Genomic DNA, 15,953 nt, shown 5'->3' on the forward strand with positions numbered 1-15,953 from the left:
CTTTGTGAGCCAAAGAGCAATAATAGCAAAATATCTATACATTTTTTTTCGAGCCATACAATATGTTTTAAGAGAAAACCGCCAAACCTGTTCTCCAGACAAAAGCTATTTTTTCTATCTGAGTGACGTTATCTAATTTGATAACTTTTATGAAATAATAATAATAATATTAATGCCAGAGCCTGTGTCCCATATCAACAAATATACCACTTTAAATGTGCCTCGCGCCCACAGTTACTTAAGATCATGGAGGCTCTTTTTGACCACATTGATGATTCAAAGCAAGGCTCAAGCAGAGTTCTTTTGTAAACATGTCACAAAATAAAGAAAACAAAAAGTTTATGGCTGTATTTCCTGTCACGCCTGCCGCGGTTGCCGTGGTGCCCAGTTGGTCCCAGCCGGGTGGCGCCGGATTCTGGCGCGGTTGCCACGGCGCACAATTGGCCCCGCCTATGGACACCGGCTGAGACGCATTGACTGATTGCTTCTTGGAGTACTTAAACGCGTTCCTTTGAGCTGTGCTTTGCCTGAACGTCGGTTAGACTTGATAAACCTGGTTAAACTTCTCTGAGATTTTTGTTAAACCCTGTGAGATTTTTGTGAACTTTCGGTGAGAATTCTACAAGTTCTGTTTAACTCTGAGAAATGGCCAGTCTGTAAATTTGCCTGCGTTCGATCCTATTTTGTTTTTGGTCTGATCCGTTTGTTTTCTTTCCCTAATAAATTGTTAGTATGTCTACGCGAATGGGCCCTTTTTTCCTGTTTCCCGCTCCACTACATGACATTTCCCTTTAGTGCGGTGGGCGCGTGTAAGACAGAGGGGTGCGCGCAGTGTTGCATGGCTCCGCCCACTCCAACCGCTCACTCAATCAAATTACTCTGTATATTTGGCTAGCGTTTGTTGGTAATTACAGTCTGTTGTGTGGGTTTTTATCACAAACTGTATCAACAGTGAACATGCATTATTTAATGAGTTTCAATATAAAGGACTCTGTTGGTGTGACACCTTGACTTTTAACTCTTGGTAAAACTGTGACCTTTATATACTGGACTGAACTTTACACTTTGTTAGAGTATTTTTTGGCCATGTTTTTTGGCTGGGGAGACAAGGCTTTGGATTTCGGCCCCCTTGGTCACCATTGTCCTCCAGGCGGCCCAGGCCGGTGAGGCCTCCCCTCCGAGAGCGAAAGCTTTGAGGCGTCTGCTTTTAAAGGGGGATCCGGTCACAGAGGCCAGTCCGGTGACCGGTGAGTTCCTGTTGATACTTTTCACAATAAAGTTCTCCAACTGGTTGATTATAAGTATTATAATTAGAATGTTGATAATTGGCAATGTTGTATTTAGACGCTCAGTGAACTAAATCCTGGCATGAATATGACACACAGATGCATACATTGCATACATTTGGATTGCATACAGTATGAACATTTTGGGGATTTCAAGTCAAGTCAAGTCATATTTACAGTGTTGGTATAGCCCTTGTTGGGAATTAAATATCAAAATGTACCGTTTACCAAATTGTAAGAATTAGTTATCTGACTCCATTAACCAAACATAACCCACATTCACCCAACAATTTATGTGCGCTCGTTTCTTGAGGGAAAAGATAAACAGGAAGCCAACATTTCCACACGGGGGGAGATTTATTTTCCCTAACAATTTAACTAAGTGTACTCCATTGAAAACGGACGAATTAGTGACGTTGGCGTCTGTGAGGGATGCCTTTTTCTGAAGTCCGTTAGCTTTCTCTTCTTGGCCCACGTCTTCCCGCAAGGTGGCGTGTCGGCTCCTCCCATGGGCGTGCCAAGGAAGCCCCCTGGGCTTCACCATCTTGTAGACGAGGGTCCCGATGTCTGGGGTACTCAAAACAACCCAGCTTTTCTCAAAACAACGCCTGCCGTCCTCCGTCAGAGTCCTGTTATCAACAGAACTAGACAAAATATTCTGCAGCCTGACCTGTCATTGAACTAAAGCCTACTCAGTGATAATCTTCATTGCATTATGAGTCAATCGTATAAAATCCTTTATAGTCAAATTTATAATATCCTTTTTAGTGAAATGTATAAAGTCCTTCACCCTTTATCAAAAACTGTCTGGAAGGGCTGCACAAACTACCTTCAAACCATCCCCTGATTGTAAACCTACATGAGGACAACGAAAAATAACGAGGCTGGTTGAATAAGAACAAATAATACAGACGCTGCCTGACTTACGAACGAGGTTCCAGATGATCATTCGTAAGTTGCTTCAGTGCTATATTTTGTATATTGAAGGTTTGTATAAGTAACCTGTATTGTTTTCTACTAAAAAATAAACATTTCATAATATAATATGCTCTATAAAGATAAAGTTGAGTTTAACTTACTTTTGGAAGATGCGCTTTAAGAGGTCCTACTCCGTGCTGGAGACACAGTATAGAATGTCTACACACGAACTAGGAAGTGGATTTCTTCTTCGGGGGTGGATGCTGGGTGACCTCTCACAGCGCCACCACACGCCAGTACCGGCGCTAAGAAGCTCTACAGTAATGTCTTGTACTCGGAAAAAGGTGCACACAATACAAAATCTCACTTACAGCAATGTCCGAAAATTTTTCGACATCCCCCAAAAAATGTTCGTATCTACCGTTTTACGTAAGTCAAATTGTCGTAATTAGGGGAGGGTCTGTATTTAGTTCAAACATGTTTTTATATTTTACAGACTTGTATCTCATTTTGGGGGGAAATATAACACAACAGTAAAGCACAAAGCATTTGTACCCTGTATAGAAATCACCCCTGAGCAAGTCGAAATCCACGGCACTTTGGTGAAATGACACTACGGTTTTCTACCAATTGGGAAACGGATGCTCAGAAGAAAAGGCATTGTGGGAAGTAATTCGTCGTTTGGACTAAATAAAGAAAAAGGCAATCATACAGCTGGAAAGTGGGATCACTTCCTGTGAATGGATTGTTCTTTGGGTGGAGTCGGCTGGGGTCACTGTCCCTTCAGTGGCAATATGAAGAAAAGTTCTTGGGGGGTAATACTTTTGCTAGGCAGTGTATAAACTTTTTACACAATGCCGGAAAATGTTATTTCTTTGATGTAACCAAAAAACTACAAACAAATGTACAATCTGTGCCACTGACTTGTAATAACATCGATCCAAAAATGTGACATGGAACAATCTGTCCAAGTGCAGTGAAAATGAGTTTATTGACTAAAATCCTCATGTAAAACATCGCCTATCTTCTCTTCTCAATATCGGCAGCACACAACCGCACAAGGCGTCCGATTGCCATCTAACGTTGCCGATTCATTTCCCAGCCGTGCTTTTCATGTGCCTAGATGAATAATTCCTTGTGGGGAAATATAGTCGAGCACAAAGGTAAGCCTCATTCAAATGTGAAGCGTGCAGGAGAGCAATAAGCCGGCAAGACAAAATAATATTAATGAAAACCTTGGAGATCGGCTTGTGAGGTCTGCTCTGATTGACCCCCCCCCCGGTAGTAGGCCGATGCATCCGATTCGCCGCGACAAAAGAGGCGGAGGGACGCTCTCGTTGGCGCATTGGAATGAAATGTTTCGTCACGCTCACGACAATTTCCAATCGGCGTGGTGACTGGTAATGGAACCAGATGAGGGGCTATTCCTCCCTGAAATAAGGATGAATTGAAATTGATTTGAAAACAAGATATCAGACAAAGGAAATCATCTTGGTGTAGTACCGAGTTGCGCCACAACACTCCAGGGCAGTATTGAGTTATATCGAAAGACATAATAATAATAATAATAAGGTGATACCTCCGTTCACAAATCTCTTAACATCCTCGGTGGTCTGGGAACCACTTCCTGTGGTGTGTTTTGGTCAAGTACAACCTGGCGGTGTGTATAAAGTACTGTACTTTTATGTGTTGTTGTTTTTTTCACGCCGCATTTTTGTTTTCCAATAACGTCCTCGTGAGCGAGAAATTATCAACGACGGTAAAGTGTCACGGTTGCCATGGTGCCCAATTGGCCCCGCCCGTGTGGGACCAGCTGCGGCTCATTGACAGATTGGCTTTCTGTCTATTGAAGCTTAGTGCTCTAATTTTTCCTTTGTCAGTCCGTCAACGAACTTCTGCCCCGCAAGACGTGGGTTTCGACTTGGTACTGTTCCTGTTGGTATTTCCTGTCCGGTATTGTTCCCGTTTATTTTGTCCTGTTTAATTTTCTTTTCCAGTTTTGTTTCAGATTATTTTGGTCCTGTTTATTATTTTCTCCAGTTTTCGTTCCCGTCTAGTTTGTCCTGTTTATTATCGATATCCTGTTTCATTATCAATCCAGTCTGTCCCGTCCTGAACAGTATCGACCCCATCTGTCTGATACCAATTAGGGAAATTGGTATCGATCTCGTCGGCCTCTGGCTTCCTATCATTTTACGCCAGACTGCTGCCTAATGTGCACGATTCCCCGTTTCCCGTAAAATAAAAGGCTTGTGTGACTAACGTCACGCATTTGGGTCCTGATCCTGTTCTGGTTCATGATATAAAGTGGATCATGTACTGAATCTATTGTGCGATATTGCAGTTTCTTTTAAAGTCATAATTTTACAGTACACAAGTTATTCGTAAAAAACAACGACAAATAACAAAATTTATAGTGTAAAATGTGGTACTTTTATTTCTCAAACACATTTTTGATCCTGCAAATTGGGTTTGTTCTTTTGTTTCAATGTACAACAGGGTATTTGATAAATAAAGTCAAGTCAAGTCAAGTCATTTTTATTTGTATAGCCCTAAATCACGATAGATAAAGGTTTCTACTTTGTGGGTTTTTACTATCGTAGGACCTTCTTGGAAGGCACCTCCCCTGAAAAACAAGGGATTAGGGTTCCTGAAATTTCTAAAGACATACCTGTAGAAACGGACTATAAGTAGCTCCTGAGTATAAGTCGCACAAGCCCAAAAAGGCATAATGAAGAAAGAAAAAATGTACATAGTATCTGTTTTCATGTGGGCAAGCAATCCCCTTTTCCAAAAAACGTGTCCTCCTGGTCTGACTCGGATACAGCAGCTTCATTTTCTGGTCACAGTTGTTTTTCGATGGAAAGTATCATCTATCTCTTCAGAGATTAACGGGACCTCAATATATTTGGCATTTCTTCTATTTGTGGGAAGTACAGAGTGATTTTAAGCCCTTGCTCGTGGTTTTTTTGGTGAAAGTAAGAAAAGAACTTGCACAAGTACAGTCCAAATGCCAACCCAAACCCCAAACTAGATAAAAAAGGAAGAGTTTATTTGAGCACATCTAAGAATTTCAAATCCATACATGTGCAACATAATAAGTTGCAATGATGATTTCAGCCAGAAAATGGCCGGCGCAAGTAGAATATATTTGAAGCTCCATACACAACCTTTAAAATTTGGAGTTGATATTATTTTACTGATTCGGCCTGCCTGAAAACAGAAAGTCTGGATCTGGCCCCACAGCCAAACTCAGTTTGACATCCCCGCTTTAGGCTATCGGATGTTTTTTTCCACAAAAAAAACCCAGGTTTTTTTGAGGCATCTAACCAAGCAGTTTTTTCACCTTCCCCGAGTGAATGCTTCCCCATAAACAACCACACAGTGAGTTATTTGCAGAGCAGATCTTTCCTCCTTCACACCAGCGAATGAGTCTGGCTTGGTCCCGAAAACCTTTCGACACCCTGACAACACGTTTGACCCTCAATTCCTGCAGAATTCTGCAAAATCCGGTCCAATTAAAGTGACAGGAAGCCACAAAAAAAGAACACCGTCGCTAGAGGGAGCTGTTGCACTGCGGCTGCGGCTCATAATTGGCCAGTGCGAGGCGTGGGCGGTCTGGTGTCTGACATTCGAGAGAAACTTAATGAAAGTGGAGAGTGAGGCAGAGAGATTATGTAAACAATACATTTAATTGGACTTCTTTAAATAGAAGCGGGAACATATACAGATGTGTTTTATGTTTTTTTTTGTCAGTGTGCTGTCAATAAAGCCCTTGATTGATGTCATCATTGACGTCCTTTGTTTGTCAGCTCACATGATGTAAGATTCTACTTCGATATGAAAGACTTAAAAAAATATACACTTAATCTTGATTTTTTTTGGTTTGAACAAATTTATTGACACTAAAAACAGAAAACAATCATGACAATCTCAACAGCAATTAAGCACATTCACAATATTATATTCCAATATTACGTTTTTAACAGCAAACACAAAGTGAGGTTTGAACAAACCTTCTCGAAAATCAAACATATTCACAATTTCATTATATAACATCTTTGTTAGTGTCAATAGATCCGTCCAGGCCAAAGTCGATTGTTCTCGGTCTGAACAAATCCACTGACACCAACAGCAGCAAAACACAGCCATCAAGCATATTCACAATTTTTTTATATTTGACAATATGACGTGACGATATGACGTTTTAACATTTTTTCCTGACATTTCCAACATCAATTAAACAATTTCAGAGTTATTTTCTTTTAACAGTAGTTAACCAGCGTGTAAAAGGCAATACTATTGTGCAAGGGCATAGCTCTGCCATCCCACCCTCCCAAGCAGCATTCTTCCAGTCCTCTGTGTGGGTCCTTTCCCTTCTGCGTGGGTCCTCTCCCTTCTGGGTTCCACAACCCAGGCCGTTGCTGCCGGGACTCCCACAGCGTAGCTCCGGCTCCCCCCTCCGGGTGGGTACAGACGAGTCTTCTTTATGGCTGCGTCCTAGGCCCGCCGCTCGCAGATTGTATGGTATCTGCAGCCATTTGGAGCACAGCCACGGGGGGGATCTGCCTGCACCTCCATACCAGCAGGTTTCTGGAGGTCCAGATGGCGTCCTTGATGGCGGCGAGAGTGAGCCAGTCCCTGGCAAAGTCGTTCCGATGTCTCCTCGACCGACTCACCCCGTAAAGCACGTACTGTGCATCAGGGACCTCTCCTGCTGGCAAGTCCGGGAACTTTCCTAGTTGTTCGGCCATTGTCCACAAGACCTTGGCAGCGCTGCACTCACAAAAAAGGTGCCTCACCGACTCCTGGGCGCCACAGCCAGGTCGAGGGCACGTCGAAGTCGCTGACATTCCTCGGTGGTGCATTACAGCTCTGACTGGGAGAACTTCATGAGCCACCATCCATGACAAGTCTCGTAGTCTGTTTGGGAGGGCAGGATGATTGACGTTGCTCCAAACCGTTGTGGAATCGCCAAACGCAAGCCCCCGCACAGGGCTTACTGTAGCTCGCTCTTGCACAATAGAAATAAGGGCCCTGTGGTTTTGTAAAGTGTGACATTCTTGTGTTTCCAAATCAAACTTCTTCAAAAAAGCCCGAATAAAGAGATGTGTTGGTGGCAAGTTAAACGAAACTGGAATCAAACGATTGTTTGGTACAAGCTTTAGCTTCCGCAAATATGAGCCCATCCAAAAACGGGTCATTGCTTGACTTTTCGGGTTGTTGGGTGGGCCCACAGCGTTTTGGAAGTGGAGAGAGACATATTTGCTTCCCAGGAAAAGCTGGAGGTCAGGCACTCCTTTCCCCCCTTTTTCCTTTTTCTTTTTCATTGTATCTCTTTTTATCCTTTCCCACTTTGAGCCCCAGACAAAGCGAAAGATGGCTCGGTCCATTTGTAACAGCACGTTTCTTTTAGGCATAAAAATTAAACTGATTGACAAAAGCATTGGGAGGATGATCGCTTTGATGATTAGGACCTTCCCCTCTATTGTCAGTTTTCTTAGTGACCAAAAAACAAGTTTTTGCTTAACTTTCCTTGTCACGTCATCCCAGTTGGTCTCGCCTCCTCCATCCGCATTGAATTTTACCCCTAGGATTTTCTGGTCTGTCTTTAACACCGTCAGCGGGAGTCCTGCCTTTTCTGTCTCTTTCCACATTCCATAAAACTTCACTTGCGATTTTTCTCTATTTAGCCTTGAGCCAGACGCCCTCCCAAACAGGTCAGTCAAGTCAAGGGCTCTTTCAACAGATGCGCGGTCAGTACACAAAATATTAAAATCATCCATGTACAAAACACACTTGGTAATTTGTCCCCCACTTCCTGGGATATTGATGCCTTCGACAAATCTATCTTTTCTTAACATTTGTGCCAAAGGTTCAATGCAAAGAACATAGAGAAGGGGAGACATAGGGCAACCTTGACGTACACCGCAGTTGATCTCGATTGCTTCCGATAAATTCCCGTTAATCATGAATTTGCTGTAGATGTCTCGGTATAGCAGTCCTACCCAATTGATGTATTTTTGGGGGAAACCACATTTTTGCAATACCCTGAAGAGGTATTGGTGCGAGACTCGATCAAAGGCTTTTTCAAAGTCTAGGTTTAGGACCGCTAGTCGCATGTTTCTGTCTCTTGCATAACAAATGGTGTCACGGATCAGCATGAGACTGTCGCTGATCTTCCTTCCCACAATGGCACAGGTTTGGTCTGGATCAACCAAGTCTCCCAAGACAACAGACATTCGTGTTGCTAGAAGCTTGCTGAAGATTTTACAGTCCACGTTTAAAAGCGTTATGGGTCGCCAGTTTTTTAAGTCAATTTTGTCTCCTTTTTTGTGCAATAGAGTAACTATCCCGATTCTGAAACTGTCTGGCATATGGTCTCGACTGGAAAATTCGTTAAAAACAGTTAACAGATCTGGTGCTAAAATATCCCAAAAAGTCCGGTAAAATTCGAGGTTGAGTCCGTCCTCCCCGGGTGATTTGCCTTTTTTCATAGTCTTTATGCAATCATTCAGTTGGTCTTGGGTAAAGTCCGATGTTAAAAAGGGGTCTTGACGCACTGATCTTGAAATATGATCTAATACATGCCCCATTTCATTCTCATATGTTTCTTTCTTTTCAAATAATTTTTTGTAGTAGTCTTCGACCAATCTGGTTATTTCACTACTTTCCTTTGTTATTTGCCCGTTTTCGTTTTGAAGTTTAAAAATCCCCTCATTTTTGCCCATAATTTTTTTAAAAAAGTAGCGTGTACATTTTTCCCCTTCTTCTATTTCTCTTTCTCTGCTTCTTATTATGATGCCTTTGCTCTTTATTTCCGCCAAAGCGTTTAGTTCTTGTTTGGTCTCTTTGATTTCATCATTAAAGTCCATCCCCTTTTCTGTTAGGATGAAATAGCGTTGGAGTCTTCTTTGTAGTCCCGACATGCGTTTCATCTCTTTGAGTTTCTTGTTTTTCCCTGCATTTTTAAAAAAGGTCTGTGTTCGTTTCTTTGTCATTTCCCACCATTGTGCTCGTGAATCATACGAGTCTTGAAGGGTCTGCCAGTCTTTGTACAGCTCCCTGTATTGTGCGGCTAGAGCCTCATCCTCCAGCAGGGAGCAGTTTAACTTCCACAAACCCTTCCCAACAGTCATACCTGAAGGAAATGAGAAAGAGCAGGACAGTAGCAAGTGATCCGAAAAAAAAACTGGAATTAATCTTGCATCACTCTGTGCTAAACCCCTCGTAAATATGTAGTCTATTCGAGAGGCTCTGGCATTGTCACTACTGAACCAGGTGAAGCCCTCCTCTCCTGGATGTATGGATTTGAAACAGTCCACCAGTTTAAATGTCCGGCACATGTCTTGTAATAAAGTTGATGATTTATCTACTTTAAACTCCTCATCATTCCTCTTTCTATCCTTCCTACTTAAGATGCAATTAAAATCTCCTCCCACGATTAGTGGTTGATGGCCTAGCATATACGACTGGATGTCCTCTAAAAGTTCGTACCTGAGTTGTCTGTCGGCATGGCCGTATATGTTAATGAGGTTAAAATCATTCCCTATATAAGAAAGTCTTGCTAAGATTGCGCGTCCGTCTCTCATCACAGTACTCCCCTTTATGATGAGTTGAGGGTTGTTTATTAAAATGGCTACCCCATCGTTACGGTTTTCATTCGAGCCACTCCATAATGACGGATATGGCCAAATCTCTTCCCACTGTTTATAATTTTTTAGAAAGGGGATGCAGCATTCCTGTAGTAAAAACACATCCGTTCTGATAGTTTTTAAAAACGATAAAACACTGTGAGCCTTAACCTTTGATCTCACACTTCTTACATTGATAGTAGAGAATGTAATGTTCATAATTGTTGTAAAAGTATTTAAACTAGTTAGACAAAACTGGGGGATCTGAGTCCATTCTTTGGTGATCATCGAAATCATCGAGGGTGTCACCTGTGTCAGACACATCACTTAAGAGTAGTACCTCATTTTGAGACTCACCGGGGAAAACTCTGGGACCCTCTGACTCTCTGTCTGTGGTTCCAGGTCTTCCCCTTTTTTCTGGGTTAGGGGGTGAGCCAGAGGACCTATCAAGGGGTCTCTTACTTCCTTGCCCACTAAGGGTCAGGTTTTTTCCCTCCCCGACTTCCTCCGTCTCAACTTCATACAGTTCCCTTGTGGGCTTATTTACCGGCAATCGGCTTTCTTCTAAATCTCTTATCTTTGTTTCTGGTTTTTTCACCACTCCCAATTTTGTCTTACTTTTACTCCTCTTTCCAGTGCCCGTATGGGTTTTTGGAGAGTCATTCGCCTTTTCGATTTGTTTGTCTTCTCCAAATCCCGGCAATGGCGTAGCAAACAAATTTGCTAATTTGAACTCTCTTCCAGGCCCTTCCTGATTAATATGTGTTTTCGGAGTGGCAGTTGCTTTTTCTATTCGTTTGTCATGTCCAAATTCAGGTATTTTATGAGAAATCGAATTTGAATTTCCAGGTTCTTCCTGTTTCAATTTTGATTCTCTGGTCTCTGCTCCAGGGGTTTTGGTAGGTACATCTGTTTTTTCAATTTGTTTGTCTTGTCCAATTTCTTTGTGCATTTCTTGATCAATTTCATTGGGTATTTCCATAACTTTATTCATTTCCTGTTCATCTTCATTGGGTATTTCTATAACTTCATTAATTTCTTGTTCATTTCCATTTTGTATTTCCATGACTTTATTAATTTCATTGTCTTTGTTATCTTTATTCACTTCATTGTCTTTGTGACAATTATTCATTTCATTATCTATGTTGTCTGACATAATTTCATTGTCTTTGTTATCTTTATTCACCTCATTGTCTTTGTGACATTTATTCACTTCATTATCTATGTTGTCTGACATCATTTCATTGTCTTTGTTGTCTTTGTTAACTGCCTTCCTAGCTTTCAATTTGTTAGCAAACGAATTCGGGCAGTTTCTAAAGAGGTGATTCGTTTCTCCACAGAGATTGCATTTTCTGCTATTGCTACATTCCTCAAAGGAATGTCCAATTGTTCTGCACTTTCCACAAAAAATTCGATCACATACCTCAGCCAGATGCCCATGCTCACCACATTTGCGACAGAGTTTTGGTTGCCCTTGATAGTGGATAAAGCCACGGTTTTCCCCCAGGAATATAGTCGACGGAATTTGTTTCAGTCCCTGAAAGCCCTGAGGATCTTGCCGTAGTTGGACTGGTACCCTCCAGGCACCATTCCAATAGCCTTTCTCACACCTCACCTTCATAGCCTGGCCTTTTACTGAGCAGTATCTACTCAACCAATAACAGACGTCATCAGCACTGATCATTTCACTAAACATTCTAACAACGACAATTTTGTTAGTATTATCAGTCAGCTTCTCCACTGTAAATCCTGAAAACTGGGACCTCACTCCCTCAAAGCGATTCCAAAACTCTTGATAAAGAGCTGCCGTTTCAAAACTCACATCAAAGCCTTTGCCAGAAGTCAATTTTATGACAGCATATACCTCCTCCTTTTTAAACTTCAGAATCTTCTCAACAAACTTGTTAATAAAATCCGTCCTTGACATTCCCTCCGAAACTGCCACAACATCTTTGAGCAAGAATCTCACGCAGTTACGTCTCCGCCCGCCGGTATAATGCCCGGCCATGGCAGGACTCGGCTGCTTTACTTCTAACTATGTTAAAATGGTTAGAATTGTAAAATTAATAATTAACAATACTCTTATAACCGACGCCAATGACAGTATAAACGCATAGAACGAGCAGTGCTAACCTGATGCGTCCACCATGTTGTTTTATGTTGAAGGGGAATCAAACCTAATGATTTTTACATTATGTTGTCGGCATTTATGTTTATTAGCGTATTTGTTCTGAACTCATTCACTGCCTTGATGGTTACAGACGTCATGAGCGTAACTAGTTCAACCCAAACACCCCCAAAATTATAGCATTTTTAAAACTCTCCTTTACTTGAAAGACAGGACAGGCTTAAATATGATGAAAAACTAAAAATAAAACATGTAAAGAAGACAGTGTCGGAAATACTCCACTGTCTTGAAATGGTTCAGTCAATTTGATTTTTAGCGCCGCTCCTCTTCCGCTCGGCCAGTTTCACTTGCAACATAGCGACGGAGTCAGTGGAGGCTCCGGTATATTTAGTGAGGTTATAATATACAGTGGTTATGTTGAACAACTATTTTACCACGTGATCCCATTTCTGTCATGGTTTCCCATTGCCCTGAATTGGCCCCGCCCGTTTGGTGCCAGCTGTGACTTGTTGCGTGATTGGCTTCCCTCCTATTTAAGCTCAGTGCTCTCACTCACCCTTTGTCAGTCCCTCAACGAACCTCTGAAGCCGCAAGACGTGTGTTTTGACTCTGTCCGGTATCGATCCCGTCTATCCCGTCCTGTTTGATATCTGACTCCAGTCTCCAGTATCCCGTTTCAATTCTGTCTGTCTTGTCCTGTCTGATATCTGACTCCAGTCGCTAGTATCCGGTATGGATCCTGTCTGTCCCGTCCTGTGCGGTATCGATCCCATCCGTCCGGTATCTGCTCCTGTATCTGCCTGTATCCTGTCCGAACGGTATCTGGTATCGATCATGCATGTCCCGTCGTGACTGGTATCGACCCTGTCAGCCTCATGCCCGTAAAATAAAGCTTGTGTGAAAACGTTACACATCTGGGTCCTCCTCCTGTCCTGGTTCTGACAATTTCCTTGTTATGATATACAGGTATTAGTCCTTGTTTTAGCTACATTGAATTAAATGCAACAATGATCAGCCTAGCAGCTAGCTTAATTGTCGCGAGTGTGATGAACAGTGTTGGGCACATTATCTTTAAAAAGTAATTGGTTATAATTACTATTTCTTCAAAAAAGAAACTGAGTAAATAACTGAATTACTCTATATTAAAAGTAACTAGTTGTCAGAAAAAGTAACTATTTCTGTTACTTTAAACATAAGCTGTTGTACATCAAGTAATTTGAAATTTTGTGTGAGTTTAATCACTTAAATCTATCTTAAAACCTGAAACAAATGGTCAAGTAGACATTCGCAACTGATCTCAAAATATTTTTTTCAAAACAAAAGTTGATGGTAAAACAATAAGAAGCGAGTTTCACTCTGTTGCATAAATCACAGTTTCAAGTCAGTCAACTGGTCAAGTAGACATATACTAACTGTACTTTACAATTTTTTTTACAACAAAAGTACGGTACTTTCAGGACAATAGGCCCACTAAGTTCAAGGGTGCAGTCTTGGTAGTTTATTCTATTTCTGTATTTAACATATATATAGGGCGCACCTGATTATTGGGGGCGGGTGCTCTTTAGTGTGCCCACCTTTTAACAACACAGACAAGCATACAAGTGTGCATAATGAAAAATACAGCGGGAGCAAAACTTTTGTTGGGTTAAGTTGTGGTTTATTTAAGTATTTATTACAAAGTAAAACACAAGAATAAAACAACATTTTCAAAAAGCACTGTAGCGATATGCACAACGAGGTCTGAAAAGTCTTATTTTACTCTTGTGCTTTGCTCGGTGACCCACTGCTCAGGTCTTTCCTCCGACTCGGGCCACCTCCCTTATTTTCGTGGAAGTGGGAGTTCTATTCCTCCGCAAGAGAACCATTGATTCATTCATGTCAAGTCATGTTTATTTGTATAGCCCTTCATCACAAAGAGTCGCAAAGGGCTGCACAGATCACAGATTATTGCAAACCACAGACAATTTTTACACCATCCCCCGATCTAAAACCTACACGAGGGCAAGGAAAAACTCAAAAACCTCAACATGAGGAAAATGAAGAAACCTTGAGAAGGGACCGCACATGAGGTAATCCCCCTTCCAGGATGACCAGGCTGAAATGAATGTTTCAATAACAAAGAATACACAGATATTGTCAACATAAAATATAGGTTATTCATATGCTATAGAGTAGAAGTGTGTTTTAAGCTTAGATTTAAACATTTCCACTGGGTTTTGTAGATCGAATCTCAGGGCGAAGAGCATTCCACAGCACCGGGGCCCGAATGGAGAACGCTCTCGAACCTGCGAATTTCTTCTTGGCTCTTGGGATCACTAGTAGACCAGAAGATGAGTAAATACAGGTTCATACTGATGGCAGATGGGAAAACAGCGATGTCATATACATGCAATGAATGTTATAATTAGATTTGTCATAAACTTAATTTTAAAGTGTTGCTTTGTCATATATTCTGATTATCAATCCTTAATACTTTGCAACAATTGTTTTTGTTTTTTTACGATTAGTAGTCTAGGCCCAATCCCATTTCTCTCACTCGGCCCTGAGGACCCTCCAGTGAGGTCCCTCGAAGAGGAGTGCCCTACGCGAGTGAAGTGCAAAGCGGAAAAGGTTTGGACAAGACTTGCAAGGTTCCACCCCTGTCCAGGAGATGGCGGTAATATTAATTGGCTGTAGACCTCAGTGACGTATTGGTCTACGTCACATGTAAACAACTCGAGTCTCAACTTGTAGTGTGTCAGTTGGAGAGTTCGTGCAATGTTAAAAATGCCCGCTACTGCTGTGTTATTACCGATTGCCTGAAAGCTCATCATCTTTTCCGTGTCTCCAATAAACGGAGGAGAAATGTGCTATACTGAAGACAGCTTCGGCGCTATGTAGTGCTGATTCATCTTTACAAGGTACGTACACTCATTAAAAAAATGACCCGTTCGGTCAAATACAGTAAAAGTTAACATACAATGCACGTTCACATAATACCTTATGTTTGTGTAGACATAAATGGCAATCTACTTATTAGTATCTTAATGCCATTTTATGACATATAGTAGGGGTCTTTAGTGTGTGACATGATGAAAAGTAAACAAACACAAGAACAGTCCACCTGACCCTTAAGCTGACATAATATCGTCACCAAACTTCCCTGTACGACCCAAAAACCTTGGTTCATAAGGAATTTAATTCAAAAGAGTTGTCATTGGATATAAAAAAGCTCATTTCAACATGTTTTCATGATGCTTACATCATCTATGCCCACATTTATGTCTAAATTGTCTGTTATCTATTGTGTTCCAGAGTGGCTGTCCCATAAGCGTGGACAGGTTGGACAGGAATGTTCCCATCCTGTGCTTATGGTTCGATGTGAAGTCAAAACTCATTCAGGACTTAAGGTTGAGCAAAAAGGTCATGTGGGCCCTGCAGGAGCTGCTAAAGAGGGAACAGGGCCATGGCTGGAGGTCCTGATCTACGTGTACTGGCTGGCCCACGGTCTGTCCCACCGTGTGGTGTCACGGGTCTTCAGGGTTCCCAGGTCCACCATACACAGAATTGTCCACAGTTAATATGGAATAAATTGCCCAAAAGCCATGTTTTAGGCTTTGGAAGTCAGACCCACATTTGCATTCCGTGCTTTTCTGCATTACTATTCAATAAACATCTTTATTTTGAGTAACACCTTGGTGGTTTATTTCATAATGATGTGAGATACTGTGTGTGAACTATGTGACTGTTGGACAGAAAACAACTACAAATCACTCCAGTTGAAATAATAGTTTACTTTCAGAAAAACAAAATCACATTGGGCCGAAATACATAATAGTAAATAAATAATATGTCACAAATTGTAACAAAAATATACCAATACTTCCATAAAGCTGGAAAACACAAACTGGAACTTCATTGAGTTCTTATTAAAAAAAAATATTTTCCTTTTATAAAACAAAGGGAAACATTGCAGGGATGTCACTGTTCTGGAAATTTGTCCACGAG

The 15,953-nt window shown here is 41.5% G+C and overlaps 1 long non-coding RNA gene across 1 annotated transcript; it reads left to right on the top strand.

Annotated features, from left to right (window-relative positions):
* The first annotated feature begins 14,568 nt into the window (after positions 1–14,568).
* Positions 14,569–15,636, top strand: LOC148348315 (uncharacterized). The gene is made up of 2 exons (XR_015847602.1): positions 14,569–14,866; positions 15,261–15,636. It is a non-coding gene; the product is annotated as an uncharacterized LOC148348315 (long non-coding RNA).
* Positions 15,637–15,953: the final 317 nt, after the last annotated feature.

The sequence above is a fragment of the Urocampus carinirostris genome, chromosome 18, assembly GCF_059441175.1.
Source record: "Urocampus carinirostris isolate Australia breed hairy pipefish chromosome 18, RoL_Ucar_1.0, whole genome shotgun sequence".
In the NCBI taxonomy this organism is placed as follows: Eukaryota; Metazoa; Chordata; class Actinopteri; order Syngnathiformes; family Syngnathidae; genus Urocampus; species Urocampus carinirostris.